Source organism: Mandrillus leucophaeus, unplaced genomic scaffold, assembly GCF_000951045.1.
Source record: "Mandrillus leucophaeus isolate KB7577 unplaced genomic scaffold, Mleu.le_1.0 Scaffold524, whole genome shotgun sequence".
Taxonomy (NCBI): Eukaryota; Metazoa; Chordata; class Mammalia; order Primates; family Cercopithecidae; genus Mandrillus; species Mandrillus leucophaeus.
Window position 1 is genome coordinate 1,012,178 of NW_012105631.1, and position 23,494 is coordinate 1,035,671.

General features: G+C 38.2%; 1 protein-coding gene across 1 annotated transcript in view; it reads left to right on the forward strand.

Annotated features, from left to right (window-relative positions):
• SYNE1 (spectrin repeat containing, nuclear envelope 1) overlaps window positions 1-23,494 on the forward strand; it is a 570,706-nt gene that overhangs the window by 8,683 nt on the left and 538,529 nt on the right. The gene's annotated exons all lie outside the window — the stretch shown is intronic.

Genomic DNA, 23,494 nt, shown 5'->3' on the forward strand with positions numbered 1-23,494 from the left:
TGGGACTACAGGCGCCCGCCACCTCGCCCGGCTACTTTTTTGTATTTTTAGTAGAGACGGGGTTTCATCGTGTTAGCCAGGATGGTGTCGATCTCCCGACCTCGTGATCCGCCCGCCTCGGCCTCCCAAAGTGCTGGGATTATAGGCGCCTGGCCGATATTTAGAAACTTTTTAAGAAAAATGAGGCAAAAGAGGCCCAGAGAGATGAAGCGATGTGATGAGATGAATGGTTCGTGGCAGGGTACAGACTAGTCCTGTATCCCTCAGTGGTGCTCTTCTCTGCTTTGGATTTTCTTTTTAAGATGGAATTTTGCTCTGTCTTCCAGGCTGGAGTGCAGTGGCGCTATCTCGGCTCACTCCAACCTCCGCCTCCCTGTTCAAGCGATTCTCCTGCCTCAGCCTCTTGAGTAGCTGGGATTACAGGCATGCGCCACCATGCCCGGCTAGTTTTTGTTTTTTTAGTAGAGACAGGGTTTCACTATGTTATCCAGGCTGGCCTCAAACTCCTGACCTCAGGTGATCTGCCTGCCTCGGCCTCCCACAGTGCGGGATTACAGGCATAAGCCACCGTGCCCAGCTGCTGTTCTCTGCTTTCTAGAAGAGAACTCACAGGGAAATGCTATAGAAACTCATAGGTGAATAGATTCTAATTGTCAATTTTTTTTACATTTGTGTTTCAATATTCCTTGAAACACATATAATTATCGCCTCTAGTTATCTAAAAATATGTTTTCTTTGTCATAATCCCAATGATATATTCATTGCTTCATTGTCAGAATTCTAATGATATGTTCAATGTCATAAGCCCAGCCTTCAAATGAATGGTTTTAAGGTATAAAAATACCCCGATTTAGAAGAGTTTTGTGCTAGTCTTTGCTAAGAGAACTTAAAAATAATGTTGTAGCTTGACTTTTACGTTTTCTAGTATCTCCGACAAATGATCATTGTGGTTTCGCACAGTATCAGTGATATTAATTTGTCACAGACCCACTTTCTTTGCTTACAATGTATTTGCTGTGCAGAGCAGTGATTTCCAGTTAAGCATTGTCCTTGACCTTCAGATACACACTAGGCTCTTAAATCTGGATATTCATGACCCAGAACGTGCTCACAGCTATAGAAAATCAGGATATTGGTGGAACTAGGAGTTTCTCCATGTCTGTCCAGAGACCACCAACTTGATTGACAGCTTCTGTCTTCAAGTGACCTCCCTACTAATGTTTGTCTGCCTTGACTGGTTTGTGATGCTTCAGTGTAAGTGGTATGTGTTTCCTATTTCTTGCTGACCAATCCCTCATGTCATGCCAGAAAGAACCTTGTTAGATAAAAGATCCTTGCTGAATTGGGTCTAGATCTTTTCCATGGGCTGAAAATTTCTCTGCTTGGGTCTGCCCAGTACCCAAGGATCTCAGATTTCAGTTGTACATTGTCACCTGGGTAGATGCAATGCTGAATTTGAGTTCCATTCCACTGTCTATGTTTGTCTTGGCTGTTTGTCTGAGGGTAAATTACTGAACCATTTTGTGCCTCAATGACATCATCTATGAAATGATGGAAAGGAAGCCTGTGAATCCCTTACAAAAGTGTGGGGAAGATAATAAGGTAATAAAGCAGATTTTCCTTTGAGTGTATTAGGTGTGAACATTCTCTGCATGACATACATGTTGACCATAAGTGAAAGTTGCAAACAGCAGATTTGAATAAACTCAATCAGAATCAGACTGTGTTCCTACAAACACTCTACTCTTCATTCTGATACTAGTTTGAGTGGAAGTCCTTTTATTAAGATAATTGGGTTGGGGTGAGAGGAAAGTGAAGAGTATGGATAATTTAATGTTGTGTTTTATTATGTTTTTATAGTAGATTTAGTTTTGCTTGAGAAATCTGTGGCATGGATGAAAGAGCTGGAGCCTGCCACCCTGTCACACACTAGGCCTGTGACAGTGGATGCCTTATTTAACATCTACCTGTCTAGGTGCCCCATTTGCAAAATGTGGATTGCTCCCATCTGCTTAGCCCCTCTCAGAATTGTTGTGAAGCTCGATGAGATAATTTACTAAAGGAGCTTTAAAAATGATAAATTCTGTGATATGGTGAGTCATTCAAATAGTCATGGAAGAAAACTAGATGAGAAGGCACAGCTTGATAATTTGTTGCAATTTTTTCCTGCAAATTTTTCTAACTATCCAGATTTTTGGAGGAATGTTAATCGTTTTGTATACTCTGTGCTGTATAAAACTAGTCATTTTATTACATAACGAAGTAACTATACTTATTGCATTAATTAGCTTTCCTTTCTATAAAAGAGAGAGTTATAAGGTGGCATAAGGGTATCTGACAAAGTTAGAAGAGTAAGCCTTAAAATTCAGAAGACAAAACTCCTGAGCACGAGATCCTTATCACCAGCCTTTGGTATCAATTACTTCATGTCTATAGGTTATGTTGGCTACAAAATGTAAAGTCTGTACTGCTACAAAATATAATACATCTAGCCTGCATCAAAGGAAACTCAGTGAAATGGCAGGAAGTGAAAGTGATCTGGTGAGTGTGTCTTAACAAATTGATCAGCTGGATTAATTCTGCTGATTCAGTTGGTGGGGTGCAGGTCTCTTGCTCTCAGTTGTCACTGTGCATATTTACTACTGCTTTAAGTCCAAAGAGGGGCCAATCTCCACAGAAAGAGGAGATCTGTCCCCTGTCAAGGGTATTTACTAACGCTGCTTACCCGCTGGAACCTCCAAACAAGTGCCCAAGATCCTAATAAATGGAGGGCTGGTGTTATTGCCCAGATAATGAAGACAAATTTGAAGAAAAGTAAATTTCCATTAGTGTAAACAGAACCAGAGTTGCTAATTTTCAAAGTTTAAATTCATAAGAACATTCTCCTAGAATCCTTTTTCTTTGTCTAGATATATATAATGAGTAACTAATGTGTTTGGAGTTTTTTTCCTCCCATTTTTGGGTTTCATTGTCATTTCAGACCTGTGCATAACTAATAAAGAGCATGGAGCTTTGAATAATGGCAACTTGGCATTACTCCCTTGCTTATTTAGCTTACACCCATAATTGCTGACTATTTTTCCTGCTTTTAGTTTTTATTTCTGGGACTAGGAAATTAAAGCACACACAGAGATTGCTACATAATTTAGCTGCAAGAGTAACCGTTCAATATTTCACCTTTGCCAATATTTGTGCTTGTTTGAGCATAATGTTTTAGGCTGGGATACTGAATTATGGATGAGCAGTCAGACTGCAATGCGGAGTTTCATTTGCTTTTAAGAATAATGAATGTTTCTGGAACTTTAATCAATTTAAATATAACCTTAAAAGCAAATACAGGACAATAGTATAATAAAGGAGTATTAAAACTTTAAATGCACATAATTAGTACATACATATTCTGCTTTTCAAGACTAACTAAAGGGGATCCCATTAACAGGTGGCTTATGGAGTTACTTAGTTTATAGTCACAACTAAGAAAATAAATGGCTGAACTCTTCAGATTATAAACTTCTTTTAGATAGTGACAACATTTTAAGGCTTTTTGTAATCTTTCATAGTTACTTAAAAAGAACTTGTTGGCTGACTTTTATTAACTACATTTTAAATGTGAACATACTATATTAAACTTTATGTTTTTAAAATGAACATATCAGTGTTGGTTATTGTAGAATGGGGGTGACATCAATGCAATCTTATAGAACAAGTGATAAATGCCAGAAAACATTAAAATGTGTATGCTTAGGTGTTGTATATACAAAAAAAATTAATAGGAGAGTAGGATTATTTTCTGCAAGGACAAATTTTGATTTTTAAACCTTGTGAATAGATTCAAAGAGAAACAAACAAACAAAAAAGGATAAGAATTTACCCTTGGAGATACAGCTATGAAAAAATTTGCTAATTGTTCAGTATAAGGTAATCACAATCTCCTCTTGAAAATTTTTTGAGTAATAAAAACCTTAAACCTTTTTTGTTTTAAGTATAATATTTCCTATAAGTTCATTACACAAAAGAAAACTTCAGACTAACAGAAAGTATACTGAAAAGTAGAATGAAATAATAATGAATAATTGATGAAAATGTAACTTTCTTTTAATTTAGCATAATTGGCTATGATCATAGCTTGGGAAATAAAAAGCTTGACATTTTGTGAGGATTGAAACATTTTTATAATGCCTTGATTAATTTTTATACTTATGATTGTTGGCTGCTTGTATATCTTCTTCTTTTGAAAAGTGCCTGTTCATGTTCTTTGCCCACTTTTTAATGGCATTGTGATTTTTTCTTGTAAATTTAAGTTCCTTATAGATGCTGGATATTAGACCTTTGTCAGTTGCATAGTTTGCAAAGATTTTCTCCCATTCTGTAGGTTGTCTGTTCACTGTGATGAGTTTCTTTTGCTGTGTAGAAGCTCTTTAGTTTAATTATATCCCATTTGTCAATTTTTGCTTTTGTTGCAGTTGCTTTTGGTGTCTTCATCATGAAATCTTTGTTCCTGTGTCCTGAGTGGTATTGCCCAGCTTGTCTTCTGGGGGTTTTTATAGTTTTGTGTTTTACATTTCAGTTTTTAATACATCTTAAGTTAATTTTTGTATATGCTGTAAGGAAGAGGTCCAGTTTCAGTCTTCTGCAAATGGCTAGCCAGTTATTCCAGCACCATTTATTGGATAGTGAAGACTTTCCTCACTGCTTGTTTTTGTCAGGTTTGTCAAAGATCAGATGGTTGTTGCTATGTGGTCTTATTTCTGGGTTCTCTGTTCTGTTGCATTGATCTATGTATCTGTTTTTCTACCAGTACTATGCTGTTTTGGTTACCGTAGCCCTGTAGTATAGTTTGAAGTTGGGTAGCATGATGCCTCCTGCTTTGTTCTTTTTGCTTAGGATTGCCTTGGCTTTTATATGAAAAAAAGCTCAACATCACTGATGATTAGAGACATGCCAATCAAAGCCAAAACTATCTCACAACAGTCAGAATGGCTCTCATTAGAAAGTCAAAAAAAAAAAAAACAAAAAAAAACAAAAAAGAAAAATAACTGATATTGGCAAGCTTGTGGAGAAAAAGGAATGCTTATATGCTGTTGGTGGGAGTGTAAATTAGTTCAACCTTTGTGGAGGACAGTGTGGTGATTCCCCAAAGACTTAAAGACAAAAATATCATTCAACCCAGCAATCCCATTACTGGGTATATACCCAGAGGAATATAAATCATTCTATTATAAAGAAACATGCACTCGGATATTCATTGCAGCACTACTCAGAATAGTAAATACATTGCATCAGTCTAAATGCCCATCAATGGTAGAATGCATAAAAAAATGTGGTACATATATGCCTTGGAATACTATGCGGCCATAAAAAGAACAAGATCATGTTTTTTGCAGGGACATGGATGGAGCTAGAGGTCATTATCCTTAGCAAACTGATACAGGAACAGAAAACCAAATACTATATGTCCTCACTTATAAGTGGGAGCTACATGATGAGAACACATGGACACATAGAGGGTAACAACAGACACTGTGGCCCATTGGAAGATGGAGGCTAGGAGGAGGGAGAGGATCAGGAAAAATAACTAATAAGTACTATGTTTGATATCTGGATGATAAAATAATGTGTACAACAAACCTCCATGACACAAATTTACCCATGTAACATACCTGCCCATGTACCCCTAAACTTAAAAGTCCAAAAAACTTCATACTTTATTACTCTAACTTAATGACTCTTACTAAAACACAAAACAGTGTCAAAAACTCATTTATTATATTTAGGCTGAAATCCCTTTGGGTTTAATCTCTCTTTTCCCACATAAATGTTGTGTAAAATTATCTCAAATTTAAGTATGATACAATACAGTGATCATTTCTTTATGTTTTGGAGCATCATAGTTAAATACATTTTTGATAGATAAATGAATAAATCATTATGCCTAACTTAATGAACCGAAGATAAAATTGGTTAAGGCAATGAACCAATTAAACCAATTAAATTGGGTCCTGTTTTAGCTGCCCTCTTCTTGAAGAATGTATATCTGAATTTTGGTTTTAGTCAAGAGTGGTTTTTTACTATAAAATCAGTTTAAAGATACACATCTTGCCTGAATGACTGATGTGTTTGTTGTTTTTGTAAACACAACGTTTTAAGCACATTTTCCTTTTAACTGGTATATTACTTGTTCACATTACTCTTATTAATAAATTTATGAAGTCTTTACATTTGTGTAGTGCTTGGTCCTCTAAGCCTCTCTGTTTGTAAACCTATTTCGTCCATTGAGCTTTATGGAGAAAGTGCTTCAGGCCTTCAGGATCTTCAGTGACCTATAAAATATTGTCTCTCAAATAGAAAAAGAAAACTGTTAAAAAAAAAAAAGAGCAAAGGTTTATAAATGCTAAATTATGGCAAGCAGTCAAATGTAAATCAATTCAAAAATTATATATGTGTCAATATATTTCATATGGCATGTAAGTACACTTTATTGCACCTTTGATATAGTGTGTGGCAGGCCTCTAAAAGTAAGAGTGTCTAAGGCCTACAAATAAAACATAAAGTATCCCTCTATATCATATTGCCTCCACATGAGTTTTTGTAAACATATTACCTTAATTTTGTTACTCTTATGATGTAACATTAAACACATGTACCAAAATTACTTCTTTGACCTCCCTGTTGAATTCCCAACTTCTTTGGCTCAGATTCCATATTCTAAGTCCATTTTAACTGTAATAGCTCTTTTTCCTCTAGCTCCCCTAGATATCCACCTATGTCAGCCAAGTGTCACTGCTTTCCATGCTCAGAAGATGTCCTGACTCTTTCATCTCCTTCTGGGGCACCTTCTGGAATGAGCTCAAGTCACTATTCCTAAAACCTGACTTATCTTCAAGGCCTAACTTCAATGCAACCTCCTCCGCAAAGGCTTTATTGCCAAAACAATCAGAAATTTCCTCTCCTTCCTCTAAACCCCTCTAGCTCTTTATAGCACAATATGACAATTATCTCGTGTTGCTTGTATTGGGTTGCACATATGTATCTAAACTATTCACCCAGAATATAAAAACCTTGAGGACAGGAATTGGGTCAGACTCACATCCTGACCTACACATTGTCTAGCATAGTGCATTTCATAATATGGACACTTCAAAAGTATTTGTTAAGTGCATATAATATAAATAGTTAATATTATATTGATTTTCAATGGGGGAAGCTGGGAGTCCAGAATAGAGGTTATTTTTGACAAGTCAAGAGACAGATGATGGCTTGAACAGTGGATGGGGAGAGGGGTGGTAACATTCTGGATATATTTTGAAGGTAAGATTAAAACAATGTGTTGATGGATTAGGTTTGGTGTATAAGAGAAAAAATTAAAGTTGGTCCTCTTATTTTTAGTTTTGAAATAAAGAAAAACCATTATGGGGAACAGCATTGAGGAGGAAAACTGAGAGCTTATTTTGGACATGTTACATTTTAGATGCCTGGTAGACTTCCAGGAAAGGAGTTGAGTATATATATGTAACTGTAGAGATCAGTGGAGGAGACACAGCAGGAGAAAATATTTGGACATTGTCAGCACAGAGGTAGCATTTAAAGCTGTGAGATTGGTTGGCACCACCCAGGGAGCCAGGACAGATAAGAAGAAAAGAGGTTTGTGAAATGGGGCAGTCAACACTGAGGGAAGTGGGGAATGAGTAGAGTCCCATATATGAGACTAAGAAGCTGCAGCCTGTGTGGTAGGAAGAAAAAAGATAAAAGGAAGGTCCCAAAGCCAAAGAAATAATGAGTTCAAGGAGGGAGCGATCAACTGTGTTAATGTTGTTAATTTTCTTTACATGTACATGTTTCTACATGTTCATAATGTATAAAAAGATTATGTGTATTTTATATATAAATATCAGGTCTGAGCAGGTGTACGTGTGCCTGCCTACCATTTAAAATCATTTCTGGAAAAATAAAGAATGGCTTTGTGCATTGCCCATAAGGAAGTTCAGGATGCTCAGAAATTCACTGGTTAAGAGTAATTCTTTAAGAACTCGTTAAATATGATTCTACACCTTATGTAGAGCCCATTTAGAAATAAGTCCTAAGGGTAAGACGTCTCTTCTTTCAGGCCCTCCCTCAATCGGCCTCCCGCTCTTGTGGAGTTGGGGACCGTGCTATGAGCTGACGATGACCTTTGTGAAATTCTCCTCTCGGTACCATCTTGAACGCTTGTGTGTGGCTGCCCCGCCTCTCAATGCCTTCTTTCCTTGGGCACCCCTCCCCTTAGACGTCTCCACTTGCACCCCTTGTCATTATTTCTCTAGATTTTTGCTATGTAACAAAACTAGTATTATTCCTGCTTGTGTTTTGGGGAAGATCTTTATGGAGTCAGAAATGTCTATTTTCCTTGCTTTGGTCATTGTTTTATTACCTCTGCCAGGGCTCTGATTCTTTTTTTTTTTTTTTTTGAGACGGAATCTCGCGCTTGTGCAGTGGCGCGATCTCGGCTCACTGCAAGCTCCGCCTCCCGAGTTCACGCCATTCTCCTGCCTCAGCCTCCTGAGTAGCTGGGACTACAGGCGCTCGCCACCGCGCCCGGCTAATTTTTTTGTATTTTTAGTAGAGACGGGGTTTCACCGTGTTAGCCAGGATGGTCTCGATCTCCTGACCCGGTGATCCGCCCGCCTCAGCCTCGCAAAGTGCTGGGATTACAGGCGTGAGCCACCGCGCCCGGCCCAGGGCTCAAATTCTTGAAAAGAAAAGAGAAAGTATGATGCTACAGGTGACTGGATTGTCTGAAACATTGTAACTCTGGGATTTCCTCTCCATCAAAACCTGGATGGAACTCTCCCCAAAAGTAAGGCAATTGAATTGGGGAAATTGCATCTGCATTTGGAAAAACTCTATTAGCCACTGTGCTTGCTGGCTAATATGTGACCCTGTCTATGTTGAATCAGACCTGAGGCCTTGGGTTGGCCTCAGTAATAGGAGAGAAGACCACACCAGTGCCCATGAAATTTAGAGTTCCATGAATGTATAATTTAAGGTAATATGTACTTATAAAGCGGGGAACCAGACTTTCAGTTTCTTGTGGCAGATCCCTCATATATCTTAAGAAACTTAGAAAAACAATTCACATCCCAGGTTGTTATTATTCTCTTTTATATTCTTTCAGATTGGGGCTAATGAGGATATTGACACTTTTGTGTGTGTGTGTGTGTGTGTGTGTGTGTGTGTGCTTCTTACACCTAAATACCTAGTTTCTGATCTTTGTATGACAGTCCGTAGTTTAATTCGGCAATTGTTAATCATAAGTATTCAGTGTTAATCATAGGTATTCAATTAATCATAAGTAGTAATTTATTTTAAATAGTTGAGAATTTACTGTATAAGAATATATGCAGCCCTTCTATAATGCTGAGGATAGACAATGATAATTTTCTATTTGTTTCTTCTCAAATAAATACATGGAAACATCTCAAAGAAGTTGGTGACTGCCCCAGACAGATTCAGTATCAAATTATCCATGTGCAATTTTGACTTATTTTGATGTCGTGAAGTTTGTTAAGTATTTAACAAATGGTTTCTGTGGTAACTTATGTTCCTTTTTGTTTTCCATTGTTCACAATGACTCTTAGATTAAAAACAAACAATTCCTTCCTCTGCTGATATTAATCTTTCATATTTAGTAAACAGTGATCTCCACCCATATTAAAAAAGTTATTTACCTAGAATTATGCAATTGCCTTCCATTCATTTGCTTCCTTTCTCCTCACATGTGTTAGGAGACACTTTGAGTCCCTTTCATCTGCCTATTCTTTATTCTGCTGTTGACTTGTTTACTGACTTGGGAAGAATTTTGAGATTCTCAGGACCTATCTTGATGTTCTTTGTCGTTGTTATTGTTGTTATTCGTTGATGTTGTATCTGTTATATGTTGTTGTTGTTATAAGTTAAGAGCTACTGTGTTCACCTTGCCAAGAATTACACTGATTCCATATTCACGGCCTGCCTTTTCAGCTTCTTCGCTTTTCTGGGGCTTCTCACGGATTATTTTCATTTTATCCAATTTTGGCTGATATGAGCATTCCTTGCTTTACTATTCAACAGAAAAAAGTGGAATTTTTACAGTACATCCAGAAACCTAGGAATTCAACTGGACCACATCCCAGTGTTGTAATAAGACAGATCTTTAAAAACGCAACTCCAGTTACATCCATTGCCTTTTTCCCTCTTTAGAAGCTTGCAGGGACTCACTATAACCTTCCAGATAAACTCATTATGGCTGGAAGGGTGTTCATTGCCTGACTTCGATTAACCTTCCGTTCTTCATTTCTATTCAGCCTCCATAAACCATGGGGTTGCAATCCCCCGAACACTTTCTAGATCCCTTCAAGCCAATCTCAATCTCATTTCCCTGCCTTACATGTTCTTTTTACCTTTTGCCTTTCTCGAGCTTCAAGACTCAGCTCAAATCCTGCCTCCTCTGTGAAGCCTTTCCTAATACCAGCAGCCAGAGTGAGAGGATTCCTCGTTTGTACTCTACTTTGAATATGTTTCTGTTAAGGTGTTGCCTGCATTAGTCTGTAAGGGTTTATGTAAGCATCTCTGTGCCCCATTAGTATATTAGAACCTTGAAAGTAGGCATCTTGTCTTATTCAACTTTGGATATCCAGTACTAAGCACAAGTAGGTACTCATGTTTTTTCAGCTGACATTTAGCAGGTACTTAGTTTATTCAATCATACATTCATGCATTTAACAAATATTTGTTGGGCATCTACTGTGCTCAAGTCTTTTGAAAACAAATGTAAGAGTAACTTAAAGACTTTGTTTCCTCATGGAGCTGTGGTCTACGAGAGTGACATAGTAATTGGGGAAATTTAAAAACTGAGTGGTAGATACTATGGGTATTTATTTAATGAATAGTTGAATAAATAAAACTTCCACAAAAACAGACACATATAATTAAGGAAATTAACCAGGGTAGCAGACTACTGGATGGTCTAAATTATTTTCATGTCATCCTTTACTCTGCAAAAACCTCTTCCCTTTAAAAAGCGCAAGTCCTTATAGGCTGGTGTGGTTGTTTAGATGGGAAGGAACTTAGAGTTCATAATTTGCTGTTCTTATTTTGCAGATGAAATAACAGAGTTCTAGAGTGGTTAAGTGGCAAACCAAGTTCCTAAGTATATATTTGAGGGATTTTAGTCTCCGACAGAATTGAGGGGTAACTCAGTATTCATATATTCAAGCATATTCTTTCAAGGTTGTTCTTTTGCATAGCTGTTAATGACCACAGGATCATTATGGATAGGAGGCAAGATTGGCTACCTTATTTTCAGTACTCAGCACAAAATAAACAGTTATTAAGAGCAATTAATACACAGCAGGGCATAAAACTGTGTGCAGGACCCATCAGCGTGCAGGACCCTGTGCAACCACTCAGCTCACACACCATGAAGCTAGTCCTGGGAGGAGGTCAGAATTTGGAGGACTTGAGACCCTGAAGACTTTAGGGTCATTGCAGAAGAGAAATTAAGAGGTAGAAAAGTATGAAGAAGAATGGAAGCAAAACATCAAAGGGAGCCATTAGCTGTTTCAAATTGTATCTGGAATCAGTCTTGTAAAAGGGAGACTCTCTCATCCTCATCTCAATGCTCCCTTGACCAGAATCAACACTAGCTCCTTTTGTTGTTGTTGTTGCTGTTTTGAGACAGGGTCTCACTCTGTCATTCAGGCTGGAGTGCGGTGGTGAGATCACAGCTCAACACAGCCTCAACCTCCTGGGCTCAAGCAATCCTCCCACCTCAGCCTCACAAGTAGCTGGGATGACAGGCATGTGCCACCATGCCTGGCTAATTTAAAAAAAAAATTTTTATAGAGACGAGGGCTCACTATGTTGTGCAGGGTAGTCTTGAACTTCTGGCATCAAGCAATCCTCCCACCTGGACCTCCCAAAGTATTGGGATTACAGGCATAAGTGACCGTGCCCGGCCCAGCACTAGCTCCTGAGCGCTGTCAGGCAACCTCTCTACGGCTTACTTATGCTGGGAGCCCACCCATCACTTAAAACTTTATCTTTCTGGGTTCAAAATACTTATTATAAAGATGATTTCATGGTTATTTAATGAAGTGAAGCTTGCCTATACATTTCTTTACAAAGAAAGATCATTTTGTATATTAATTATTTCAATATCAAGTTTCCCACCAAAATCATTTAGGTCATACTGAATAATCATGATGAGAAACTAGTAATCACTTTGCTTATTTCTGGATATATTCATGCTAATTATATGTCTTTAATTTCTCTGTTCCAACAATTAGTAGGAAATGTGATGCATGGCATATAAAAACACTGGTGAAAATTTCTGTCTCTGGACTTTGTCTTATTCAGTGAAGATGTAAACAATTCCTAAACAGTGCTTTGCTCTTGTGTCTGTAAAAGTCAAAAGGTGTGAAAACACTTTGTTGAGAAAGAATTGCCAAACTCTTGAGTAAGAGTCAGATATTCTGAGACCATTTTGTGTTCTAATGGTATGACACTTCTTTGAGTATGTAATTATTCTAGGTAAACACCTATGCATAATTAATGAATTTAATAACTAATTAATATAAAGGATGTTTTAATCAGACTGGAAATGCATGTGTACAAATAATGCTCTAACAACTTTTATTTGATTTTATATTTTTGTTTCTTATGAAATATGGCTCAACTGTGTGATAAAATGGCTCCTTCTCAAAATAATAACTCTTGCCACCATAATAATAATCAAATAAGGAATGTTATTTCTGATATATTTGAAAGTTTTGTATATTTTCTTATGTTACTTTGTGCTTTAAAAAAAATAGTTTCACGACAACACTGAGTCTTGAAATCATCTTTATGCATTTAATATGATGATAACAATAGTTGTATAAAACTCCATTAAACATTTATAAATATATGGAAGATGGCTAGTAATATTAAACATCCCACTTTGGCAATTTAACATTATCTATACAATGATCTGCGTTTTTTTAAAAGTAAACGTCACTAGCAGGAATAGATCTGCATTTTAAAATAGTTTCCTAGGTGACACTTAATGGTTGAAATGTTGTGATCTTGAAAGAGTTATAAAATTTCATAATTTTTGATGGAAAAAACTTTCTTTTTTATTATACTTTAAGTTTTAGGATACATGTGCACAGCGTGCAGGTTTGATACATAGGTATACATGTGCCATGTTGGTCTGCTGCACCCATCAACTCCTCATTTACATTAGGTATTTATCCTAATGCTATCCTTCCCCAGCGCCCTAGACAGGCCCTGGTATGTGATGGACCCCCCACCACCCCCCATCTCCAAGTGTTCTCATTGTTCATTTCCCACCTGTGAGTGAGAATATGTGGTGTTTAGTTTTCTGTCTTTGTGATAGTTTGCTGAGAATGATGTTTTCCAGCTTCTTCCATGCCCCTGCAAGGGACATGAACTCCTCTTTTTTATGGCAGCATAGTATTATTCCGTGGTATATATGAGCCACATTTTCTTTATCCAGTCTATCATTGATGGACTTTTGGGTTTGTTCCAAGTCTTTGCTATTGTGAATAGCACTGCCATAAACATACATGTGCATGTGTCCTTATAGTAGCATGATTTATAATCCTTTGGGTATATACCCAGTAATGAGACTGCTGGGTCAAATGGTATTTCTAGTTCTAGATCTTTGAGGAATTGCCACATTGTCTTCCACAATGGTTGAACTAATTTACACTCCCACCAACAGTGTAAAAGCATTCCTGTTTCTCCACATCCTCTCCAGCATCTTTTGTTTCCTGACTTTTTAGTGATCACCATTATAACTGGCGTGAGATGGTATCTCATTGTGGTTTTGATTTGCGTTTCTCTAATGATCAGGGATGATGAGCATTTTTTCATGTGTCTGTTGGCTGCATAAATGTCTTCTTTTGAAAAGTGTCTGTTCATATCCTTTGCCCACTTTTTGATGGGGTTGTTTGTTTTTTTTCTTGTAAATTTGAGTTCTTTGTAGATTCTGGATATTAGCCCTTTGTCAGATAGGTAGATTGCAAAATTTTCTCCCATTCTGTAGGTTGCCTGTTCACTCTGATGGTAGTTTCTTTTGCTGTGCAGAAGCCCTTTAGTTTAATTAGATCCCATTTCTCTATTTTGGCTTTTGTTGCCATTGCTTTTGGTGTTTTAGTCATGAAGTTCTTGCCCAAGCCTATGTCCTGAATGGTATTGCCTAGGTTTTCTTCTAGGGTTTCTATGGTTTTAGGTCTAACATTTAAGTCTTTAATCCATCTTGAATTAATTTTTGTATAAGGTGTAAGGAAGGGATCCAGTTTCAGCTTTCTACATATAGCTAGCCAGTTTTCCCAGCACCATTTATTAAATAGGGAATCCTTTCCCCATTTCTTGTTTTTGTCAGGTTTGTCAAAGATCAGATGTTTGTAGATGTGTGGTATTATTTCTGAGGGCTCTGTTCTGTTCCATTGGTCTATATCTCTGTTTTGGTACCAGTACCATGCTGTTTTGGTTACTGTAGTCTTGTAGTATAGTTTGAAGTCAGGTAGCGTGATGCCTCTAGCTTTGTTCTTTTGGCTTAGGACTGTCTTGGCAATGAGGGCTCTTTTTTGGTTCCATATGAACTTTAAAGTAGTTTTTTCCAATTCTGTGAAGAAAGTCATTGGTAGCTTGATGAGGATGGCATTGAATCTATAAATTACCTTGGGCAATATGGCCATTTTCACGATATTGATTATTCCTATCCCTGAGCATGGAATGTTCTTCCATTTGTTTGTGTCCTCTTTTATTTCGTTGAGGAGTAGTTTAGTTCTCCTCAAAGAGGTTCTTCACATCCCTTGTAAGTTGGATTCCTCAGTATTTTATCCCCTTTTTAGCAGTTGTGAATGGGAGTTCACTTATGATTTGGCTCTCTGTTTGTCTGTTGTTGGTGTACAGGAGTGCTTGTGACTTTTGCACATTGATTTTGTATCCTGAGACTTTGCTGAAGTTGCTTATCAGCTTAAGGAGATTTTGGGCTGAGACAATGGGGTTTTCTAAATATACAATCATGTCATCTGCAAACAGGGACAATTTGACTTCCTCTTTTCCTAATTGAATACCCTTTATTTCTTTCTCTTGCATGATTGCCCTGGCCAGAACTTCCAACACTATGTTGACTAGGGGTGGTGAGAGAGGGCATCCTTGTCTTGTGCCAGTTTTCAAAGGGAATGCTTCCAGATTTTGCCCATTCAATATGATATTGGCTGTGGGTTTGTCATAAATAGCTCTTACTATTTTGAGATATGTTCCCTCAATACCTAGTTTATTGAGAGTTTTTAGCATGAAGGGCTGTTGAACTTTTTCAAAGGCCTTTTCTGCACCTATTGAGATAATAATGTGGTTTTTGTCCTTGGTTCTGTTTATGTGATGGATTACATTTATTTATTTGCATATGTTGAACCAGCCTTGCATCCCAGGGATGAAGCCAACTTGATCGTGGTGGATAAGCTTTTTGATATGCTCCTGGATTCGGTTTGCCAGTATTTTATTGAGGATTTTTGCATTGATGTTCATCAGGGATATGGGTCTAAAATTCTCTTTTTTTTGTTGTGTCTCTGCCAGCCTTTGGTATCAGGATAATTCCGGCCTCATAAAATGAGTTAGGGAGGAATCCCTCTTTTTCTATTGATTGGAATAGTTTCAAAAGGAATAGTACCAGCTCCTCTTTCTACCTCTGGTAGAATTTGGCTGTGAATCCATCTGGTCCTGGACTTTTTTTGGTTGGTAGGCCATTATTTATTGCCTCAATTTCAGAGCCTTTTATTGGTCTATTCAGAGATTCAGCTGCTTCCTGGTTTAGTCCTGGGAGGGTGTATGTGTCCAGGAATTTATCCATTTCTTCTAGATTTTCCAGTTTATTTGCATAGAGGTGTTTATAGTATTCTCTGATGGTACTTTGTATTTCTGTGGGATCGGTGGTGATATCCCCTTTATCATTTTTTTATTGCTTCTTTCTTCTCTCTTTTCTTCTTTATTAGTCTTGCTAGTGGTCTATCAATTTCGTTGATCTTTTCAAAAAAACAGCTTCTGGATTCATTGATTTTTTTGAAGGGCTTTTTGTTTTCCTATCTCTTTCAGTTCTGCTCTGATCTTAGTTATTTCTTGCCTTCTGCTTGCTTTTGAATTTGTTTGCTCTTGCTTTTCTGATTTTTTTAACTGTGGTATTAGGGTGTCCATTTTAGATCTTTCCTGCTTTCTCTTGTGGGCATTTAGTGCTAAAAATTTCCTTCTACACACTGCTTTAAATGTGTCCCAGAGATTCTGGTATGTTGCGTCTTTGTTCTCATTGGTTTCAAAGAACATCTTTGTTATTGCCTTCATTTTGTTATTTACCCAGCAGTCATTCAGGAGCAGGTTATTCAGTTTCCATGTAGTTGTGTGATTTTGAGTGAGTTTCTTAATCCTGAGTTCTAATTTAATTGCACTGTGGTCTGAGAGACAGTTTGTTGTGATTTCTGTTCTTTTACATTTGCCAAGGAGTGGTTTACTTCCAGTTATGTGGTCAATTTTAGAATAGTGCGATGTAGTGCTGAGAAGAATGTATGCTCTGTTGATTTGGGGTGGAGAGTTCTGTAGATGTCTGTTAGGTCTGCTTGGTGCAGAGCTGAGTTCAAGTCCTGAATTTCCTTGTTAACCTTCTGTCTCATTGATCTGTCTAATGTTGACAGTGGGGTGTTAAAGTCTCCCATTATTATTGTGTGAGAGTCTAAGTCTCTTTGTAGGTCTCCAAGGACTTGCTTTATGAATCTTTGTGCTCCTCTATTGGGTGCATATATATTTAGGATAGTTAGATCTTCTTTTTGAATTGATCCCTTTACTATTATGTAATAGCCTTCTTTGTCTCTTATGAGCTTTGTTGGTTTAAAGTCTGTTTTATCAGGGACTAGAATTGCAACTCCTGCTTTTTTTTTTTTTTTTTTTTTGCTTTCCATTTGCTTGGTAGATCTTCCTTCGTCCCTTTATTTTGAGCCTATGTGTGTCTCTGCACATGAGATGGGTCTTCCGAATGCAGCACACTGATGGGTCTTGACTCTTTATCCAATTTGCCAGTGTGTGTCTTTTAATTGAGGCATTTAGACCATTTACATTTAAGGTTAATATTGTTATGTGTGAATTTGATCCTGTCATTATGATGTTAGGTGGTTATTTTGCCCATTAATTGATGCAGTTTCCTCATAGCGTCAATGGTCTTTACAATTTGGCATGTTTTTACAGTGGCTGGTAGCGATTGTTTCTTTCCATGTTTAGTGCTTCCTTCATGAGTTCTTGTAAGGCAGTACTAGTGGTGACAAAAATCTCTCAGCATTTGCTTGTCTGTAAAGGATTTTATTTCTTTTTCATTTATGAAACTTAGTTTGGCTGGATATGAAATTCTGGGTTGAAAATTCTTTTCTTTAACATTGTTGAATATTGGCCCCCACTCTCTTCTGGCTCATTGAGTTTCTGCTGAGAGATCCCGTTAGTCTGATGGGCTGTTAGTCTGATGGGCTTCTCTTTATGGGTAACTCAACCTTTCTCTCTGGCTGCACTTAACATTTTTCCTTCATTTCAACCTTGGCAAATCTGACAATTATGTGTCTTGGGGCTGCTCTTCTCTAGGAGTATCTTTTTGGTGTTCTGTCTATTTCCTGTATTGGAATGTTGGCCTGCCTTGCTAGGTTGGGGAAGTTCTCCTGGATAATATCCGGAAGAGTGTTTTCCAACTTGGTTCCATTCTCCCCATCACTTTCAGATATACCAATCAAACGTAGATTTGGTCTTATCATATAGTCCCCTATTTTTGTAGGCTTTGCTCATTTCCTTTTACTCTTTTCTCTCTAACCTTGTCTTCTCACTTAATTTCATTAATTTGATCTTCAATCGCTGATACCCTTTCTTCCACTTGATCAAATCGGCTATTGAAGCTTGTGCATGCATCATGAAGTTTTCATGCCATGGTTTTCAGCTCCATCAGTTCATTTAAGGTCTTCTATATAGTGTTTATTCTAGTTAGCCATTCGTCTAACCTTTTTTCAAGATTTTTAGCTTCCTCGTGATGGATTTGAACATGCTCCTTTAGCTCGGAGAAGTTCGTTATTACCGACCTTCTGAAGCCTACTTCTGTCAACTTGTCAAAGTCATTCTCCTTCCAGTGTTGTTCCATTGCTGGTGAGGAGCTGTGATCCTTTGGAGGAGAAGAGGTGTTCTGGTTTTTAGAATTTTCAGCTTTTCTGCTCTGGTTTCTCCCCATCTTTGTGGTTTTATCTACCTTTGGTTTTTGATATTGGTGACCTACAGATGGGGTTTTGGTGTAGATGTCCTTTTTGTTGATGTTGATGCTCTTCCTTTCTGTTTGTTAGTTTTCCTTCTAACAGTCAGGTCCCTCAGCTGCAAATCTGTCGGAGTTTGCTGGAGGTCCACTCCAGACCCGGTTTGCTTGGGCATCACTAGTGGAGGCTGCAGAACAGCAAATATTGCAGAACAGTAAATATTGCTGCCTGATCCTTCCTCTGGAAGCTTCATGCCAGTGGGGCACCTACCTATATGAGGTGTCTGTCGGCCCCAGTTGGGGGGCGTCTCCCAGTTAGGCTACACGGGGTTCAGGGACCCACTTGAGGAGACAGTCTGTCCTTTCTCAGAGCTCAAATGCCATGCTGGAAGAACCACTGCTCTCTTCAGAGCTGTCAGACAGGGACATTTAAGTCTGCAGAAGCTGTCTGTTGCCTTTTGTTCAGCTATGCCCTGCCCACAGAGGTGGAGTGTATAGAGGCAGTAAGTCTTGCTGACCTGCATGGGCTCTGCCCATTTTGAGCTTCCCTGCCATTTTGTTTACCTACTTAAGCCTCAGCAATGGAGGACACCCCTCCCCCAGCCAGTTGCCACCTACCAGTTCAATCTCATGCTGCTGTGCTAGCAGTGAGCAAGGCTCCATGGGTGTGGGACTTGCTAAGCCAGGCACAGGAGAGAATCTCCTTGTCTGCTGGTTGCTAAGACCTTGGGAAAAGCACAGTATTTGGGCATAAGTGTCCTGTTTTTCCAGGTACAGTCTGTCACGGCTTCCCTTGGCTAGGAAAGGGAAATCCCCTGACCCCTTGTGCTTCCTGGGTGAGGTGACGCCCGCCCTGCTTCATCAGCTTGCCCCCCATAGGCTGCACCCACTGTCCAACCAGTTCCATTGAGATGAACCAGGTACCTCAGCTAGAAATGCAGAAATCATCCGTCTTCTGTGTCAATCATGCTGGGAGTTGCAGATTGGAGCGTTTCCTATTTGGCCATCTTGGAATGGGTCTCGAAAAATCTTTCAAAATCAGCTTGTTTAACTCTGATTTTTCGTTCTTTTTTTTTTGTGACAGAGTCTCACTCTGTCACCACACTGGAGTGCAGTGGCATGATCTTGGCTCACTGCAACCTCTGCCTCCCGGATTCATGTGATTCTTCTGCCTCAGCTTCCTGGGAAACTGGGACTACAGGTGTGTGCCACCACACCCAGCTAATTTTTATATTTTTAGTAGAGATGAGGTTTCACCGTGTTGGCCAGGATGATCATCTCCTGACCTTGTGATCTACTTGCCTTGGCCTTGCAAATTGCTGGGATTATAAGCATGAGCCACTGCACCCTGCCCTGACTCTGATTTTTAAAGACAAGAAATTGAGGTTCCTAAAGATGGACTGGTACAAAGTCATGCATTTAGTTAAGGCAAAATAGGACTGGATTCTAGAGTGTCTGACCCTCTCCAGAGTTATGAAATTGCAAGCATTTTCCCTTGTGATAAAATTATATACTTCATTAAGAAACATGGCCTTTTTAGCTCTCTTCTGAGTTAAAAAGCATGACTAATATTTAGTGTGTGCTTAATTTATATAAAATTATGAACACTGCATTTACCTGTAATTAGAGCACTTATTATAAATAGTTAGAGCTATTGAGGCCATAGCCAGTATCTTTTTCAACTTTGCAAAATGAGGTAAATAGTCACTAAATATTTACTGAATGGATATTAGTGAATTCACCTTGTCCACAGTGTGCCTTTGAAAAGAGAGAGAGAAAGAGAGAGAGAGAGAGAGAGAGAGAAAGCAAGAGAGTGCACATGCTTTAGTTCGTCATTTTAGTGTTTTTATTATTTATTTTTATTTTTTATTTATTTTAAGTTCCAGGATGCACGTGCAGAATGTGCAGGTTTGTTACATAGGTTAACATGTGCCATGGTGGTCTGCTGCACCTATTAACCCATTATCTAGGTTCCTTCCCCTTGCCCCTCACCCCTCAACAGGCCCTGGTGTATGTTGTTCCTCTCCCTGTGTCCATGTGTTCTCATTGTTCAGCTCCCACTTATGAGTGACAACAGGCAGTGTTTGGTTTTCTGTTCCCGTGTTAGTTTGCTGAGGATGATAGCTTTCAGCTTCATTCATATCCCTGCAAAGGACATGATCTCATTCCTTTTTATGGCTGTATGGCATTCCATGGTGTATATGTACCACATTTTCTTTATCCAGTCTATCATTGGTGGGCATTTGGGTTGGTTCTATGTCTTTGCTATTGTAAATAATGCTGCAATAAACGTGTGCATGTATCTTGATAATAGAATGATTTAGATTCCTTTGGGTATATACCCAGTAATGGGATTGTTGGGTCAAATGGTATTTCTGGTTCTACATCCTTGAGGAATCAGCACACTGTCTTCCACAATGGTTGAACTAATTTACACTCCCACCAACAGTGTAAAAGTGTTCCTATTTCTCCACAGCTTCGCCAGCATCTATTGTTTCTTGACTTTTTAATAATCACCATTCTGACTGGCATGAGATAGTATCTCATTGTGGTTTTGATTTGCATTTCTCTATTGATCCGTGATGTTGGCCAACAAATATATGAAAAAAAATCTCGACATCATTTTTTTTCTGTTGCTTCAGAAGGGCTGTTGCAAACAGTTTTCTATAGGACTTCCTTACACACTGTAGTCACATGAACTAGTAAATTTTAACTATCAGGCTATAGGTTAAAAAAATAAGGACACTCTGTTTTGAAAACTTTGCATTATGATTGATTCATTTCTTTGCATTTGTGTGCTCTTTTATTGGTAAAATGCAGTCAGAGTGGCAATTTAGTAGATACTTTATTCCTAAGACACATATAAATGGAGCATCTCCTGTGATCCAGATACTGTTAAAGGTAAGATTCTAACTCTGCAACTGACAGCTATGTGTTGGCCCTTCAGGAACTGTAAAGTTGTGACCAGATTGTAATCGCAATTTTGCTTTTGCAATATTTTGCAGGGAATTGCTGGTTTAGGTCCTTCCTGGGCTAATGCTGGGTAGTCCCTAGAGTCTCCCTGTGTTGTTCTACACTTCGTCTTCAGCTTGGACCCTGGCCCTTCATCACTTTAATCCTCATGCCAGGTTTTAGGAACTAGGCCACATTATGAGAGAAATGCCAATGAGATCCCCTTCTTGCCACACTACAGATGGCCACTGGGTCACAGACAACAAACTGTGGCTCTTTCCTTCCAAGCGCTGCCAAGCCACAGACTGCGAACATGGAGGGTATTTAAACCACAGATTTGTGATGTTAACGCACTCTTTATTATCCTAGAAGTAACTGGCTCCGATTTCATGTCCAAGACATTTAGGAAGAATAGTTGTTAATTATTACTTTCCTGAACTTAATATTTTAACTTTGCTTTGGGAAGGTAGGAACCACTTGAATAGCATACTCTGCCTATTTTATTTAAAACCAAGCAATACTCTAATGAACACATACACATCCAAGAAAAAGAAAAAAAGTACCTTTTTAAATTAGCAAAAACCCCAAGCTTTAATCACAACTATAAAAGTATCTTTAAAGATGTGCATTTAGAAAAGTAAAATTGTCTCTATAAAGAGAGCCTTTCTGCCCAGAAAGCTATGTGTGGAGTTTTAACCTGGAATTGGTTTTAATTGGCTCAGTTATTGGAGCCTCAAAGATGAAGCTGTATCATGGAAGTGTTGACTCAGCCTTAAGTACAGGCCACCAGACTGAAATGCTCTAATGCATTTCTTCTTGGCAGGGTCGTTTTACAATCAGCCACATATTAACATGAACTTTTATATGTTTGATAAAGATAACTATTTCCTGTTATCCAAAATAGCTTCTGATGTGGGTCAGATTATTGATGTGGAACATTAGACATTCCCTTTACATCTCAAGGACAATCAGTACTTTGAAGTACCAAGTAACTTTTGTTTCTGATTTAAGAGAGGAAACATGATTCCATTTTTTATTTCTTCATTCCTAGTTAGCTATTTAATAGTTTAACATAGAAAATGTGATGCCTAGAAAATACGAGATTTCATCGTTGCTTCTTTAGATGAGAAATTAGTTCAAATGGAAAACTAGTAAGATTTCTGTATTTTAAGCAAAGATATTCTTTATAAAATATAGTTGTTAATTTTTAGAGTTCTATTAACATTAACCAAAAAAATCTTTTCTTTCTTTTCTCTCTCTCTCTCTCTCTCTCTCTCTCTCTCTCTCTCTCTCTCTCCTCCCTCTCTTTCAGATAGGGTCTTATTCTGTTTCAGTGCAGACTTGACCTCCTGGGCTCAAGTTATCCTCCTACCTCAGCCTCCTGAGTAGCTGGGACTATAGGCACACATCACCACCCAGATTTTTTTTTTTTGTATTTTTTTGTAGAGACAGTGGGAAGGGGGCCTCACTATGTTTCCTAGACTGGTCTCAAACTTCTGTGCTCAAGTGATCCACCTACTTTGACTTCCCAAAGTACTAGCACTATAGGTGTGAGCCACTGTGCCCAGCCCCCAAAAATTATTAGATAGGTTTCTAAAATTTTTTTCCAAAATTAAAAAAGCTGGGATGGGCACAGTGGCTGATGCCTGTAATTCTAGCACTTTGGGTGGCTGGGGTGGGTGGATCATTTAAGTCTAGAAATTCAAGACCATCCTGGGCAACATGGCAAAACCTTATCTCTATGAAAAATAGAAAAATTAGCCAGGTGAGGTGGTGCACACCCTCTAATCCCAGCTATTTGGAAGGCTGAGGTGGGAGGATCATCTGAGCCCAGAGGTTGAGGCTGTGGTGAGCTGTGGTTACACTACTGCACTCCAGCTTGGGTGACAGAGCGAGACCCTGTCTCAAAAATAAATAAATAAATCAAGCTTAATTTCCTGAGATTATATAGTGGTGCAAGTTTCTTAAAATTCAACCAACATAGAATAGTATAAAGAATAAAGTGATAATCCCTTCCTGATACCACTACACACACACACACACACACACACATATCTATATATATATATAAAAAAGGTTAGAGACTTTATCTGAAAATATTACTTAGTAACGGAAAATTTATGCAAACTCATCTATTTTATATCTAGAACATATATGCATATATATGTTCTAGGTACAGATGTACATAGTTATATATACAGATATATACATATATACATATATAGATACATTTATATATAGATAGTACATCTA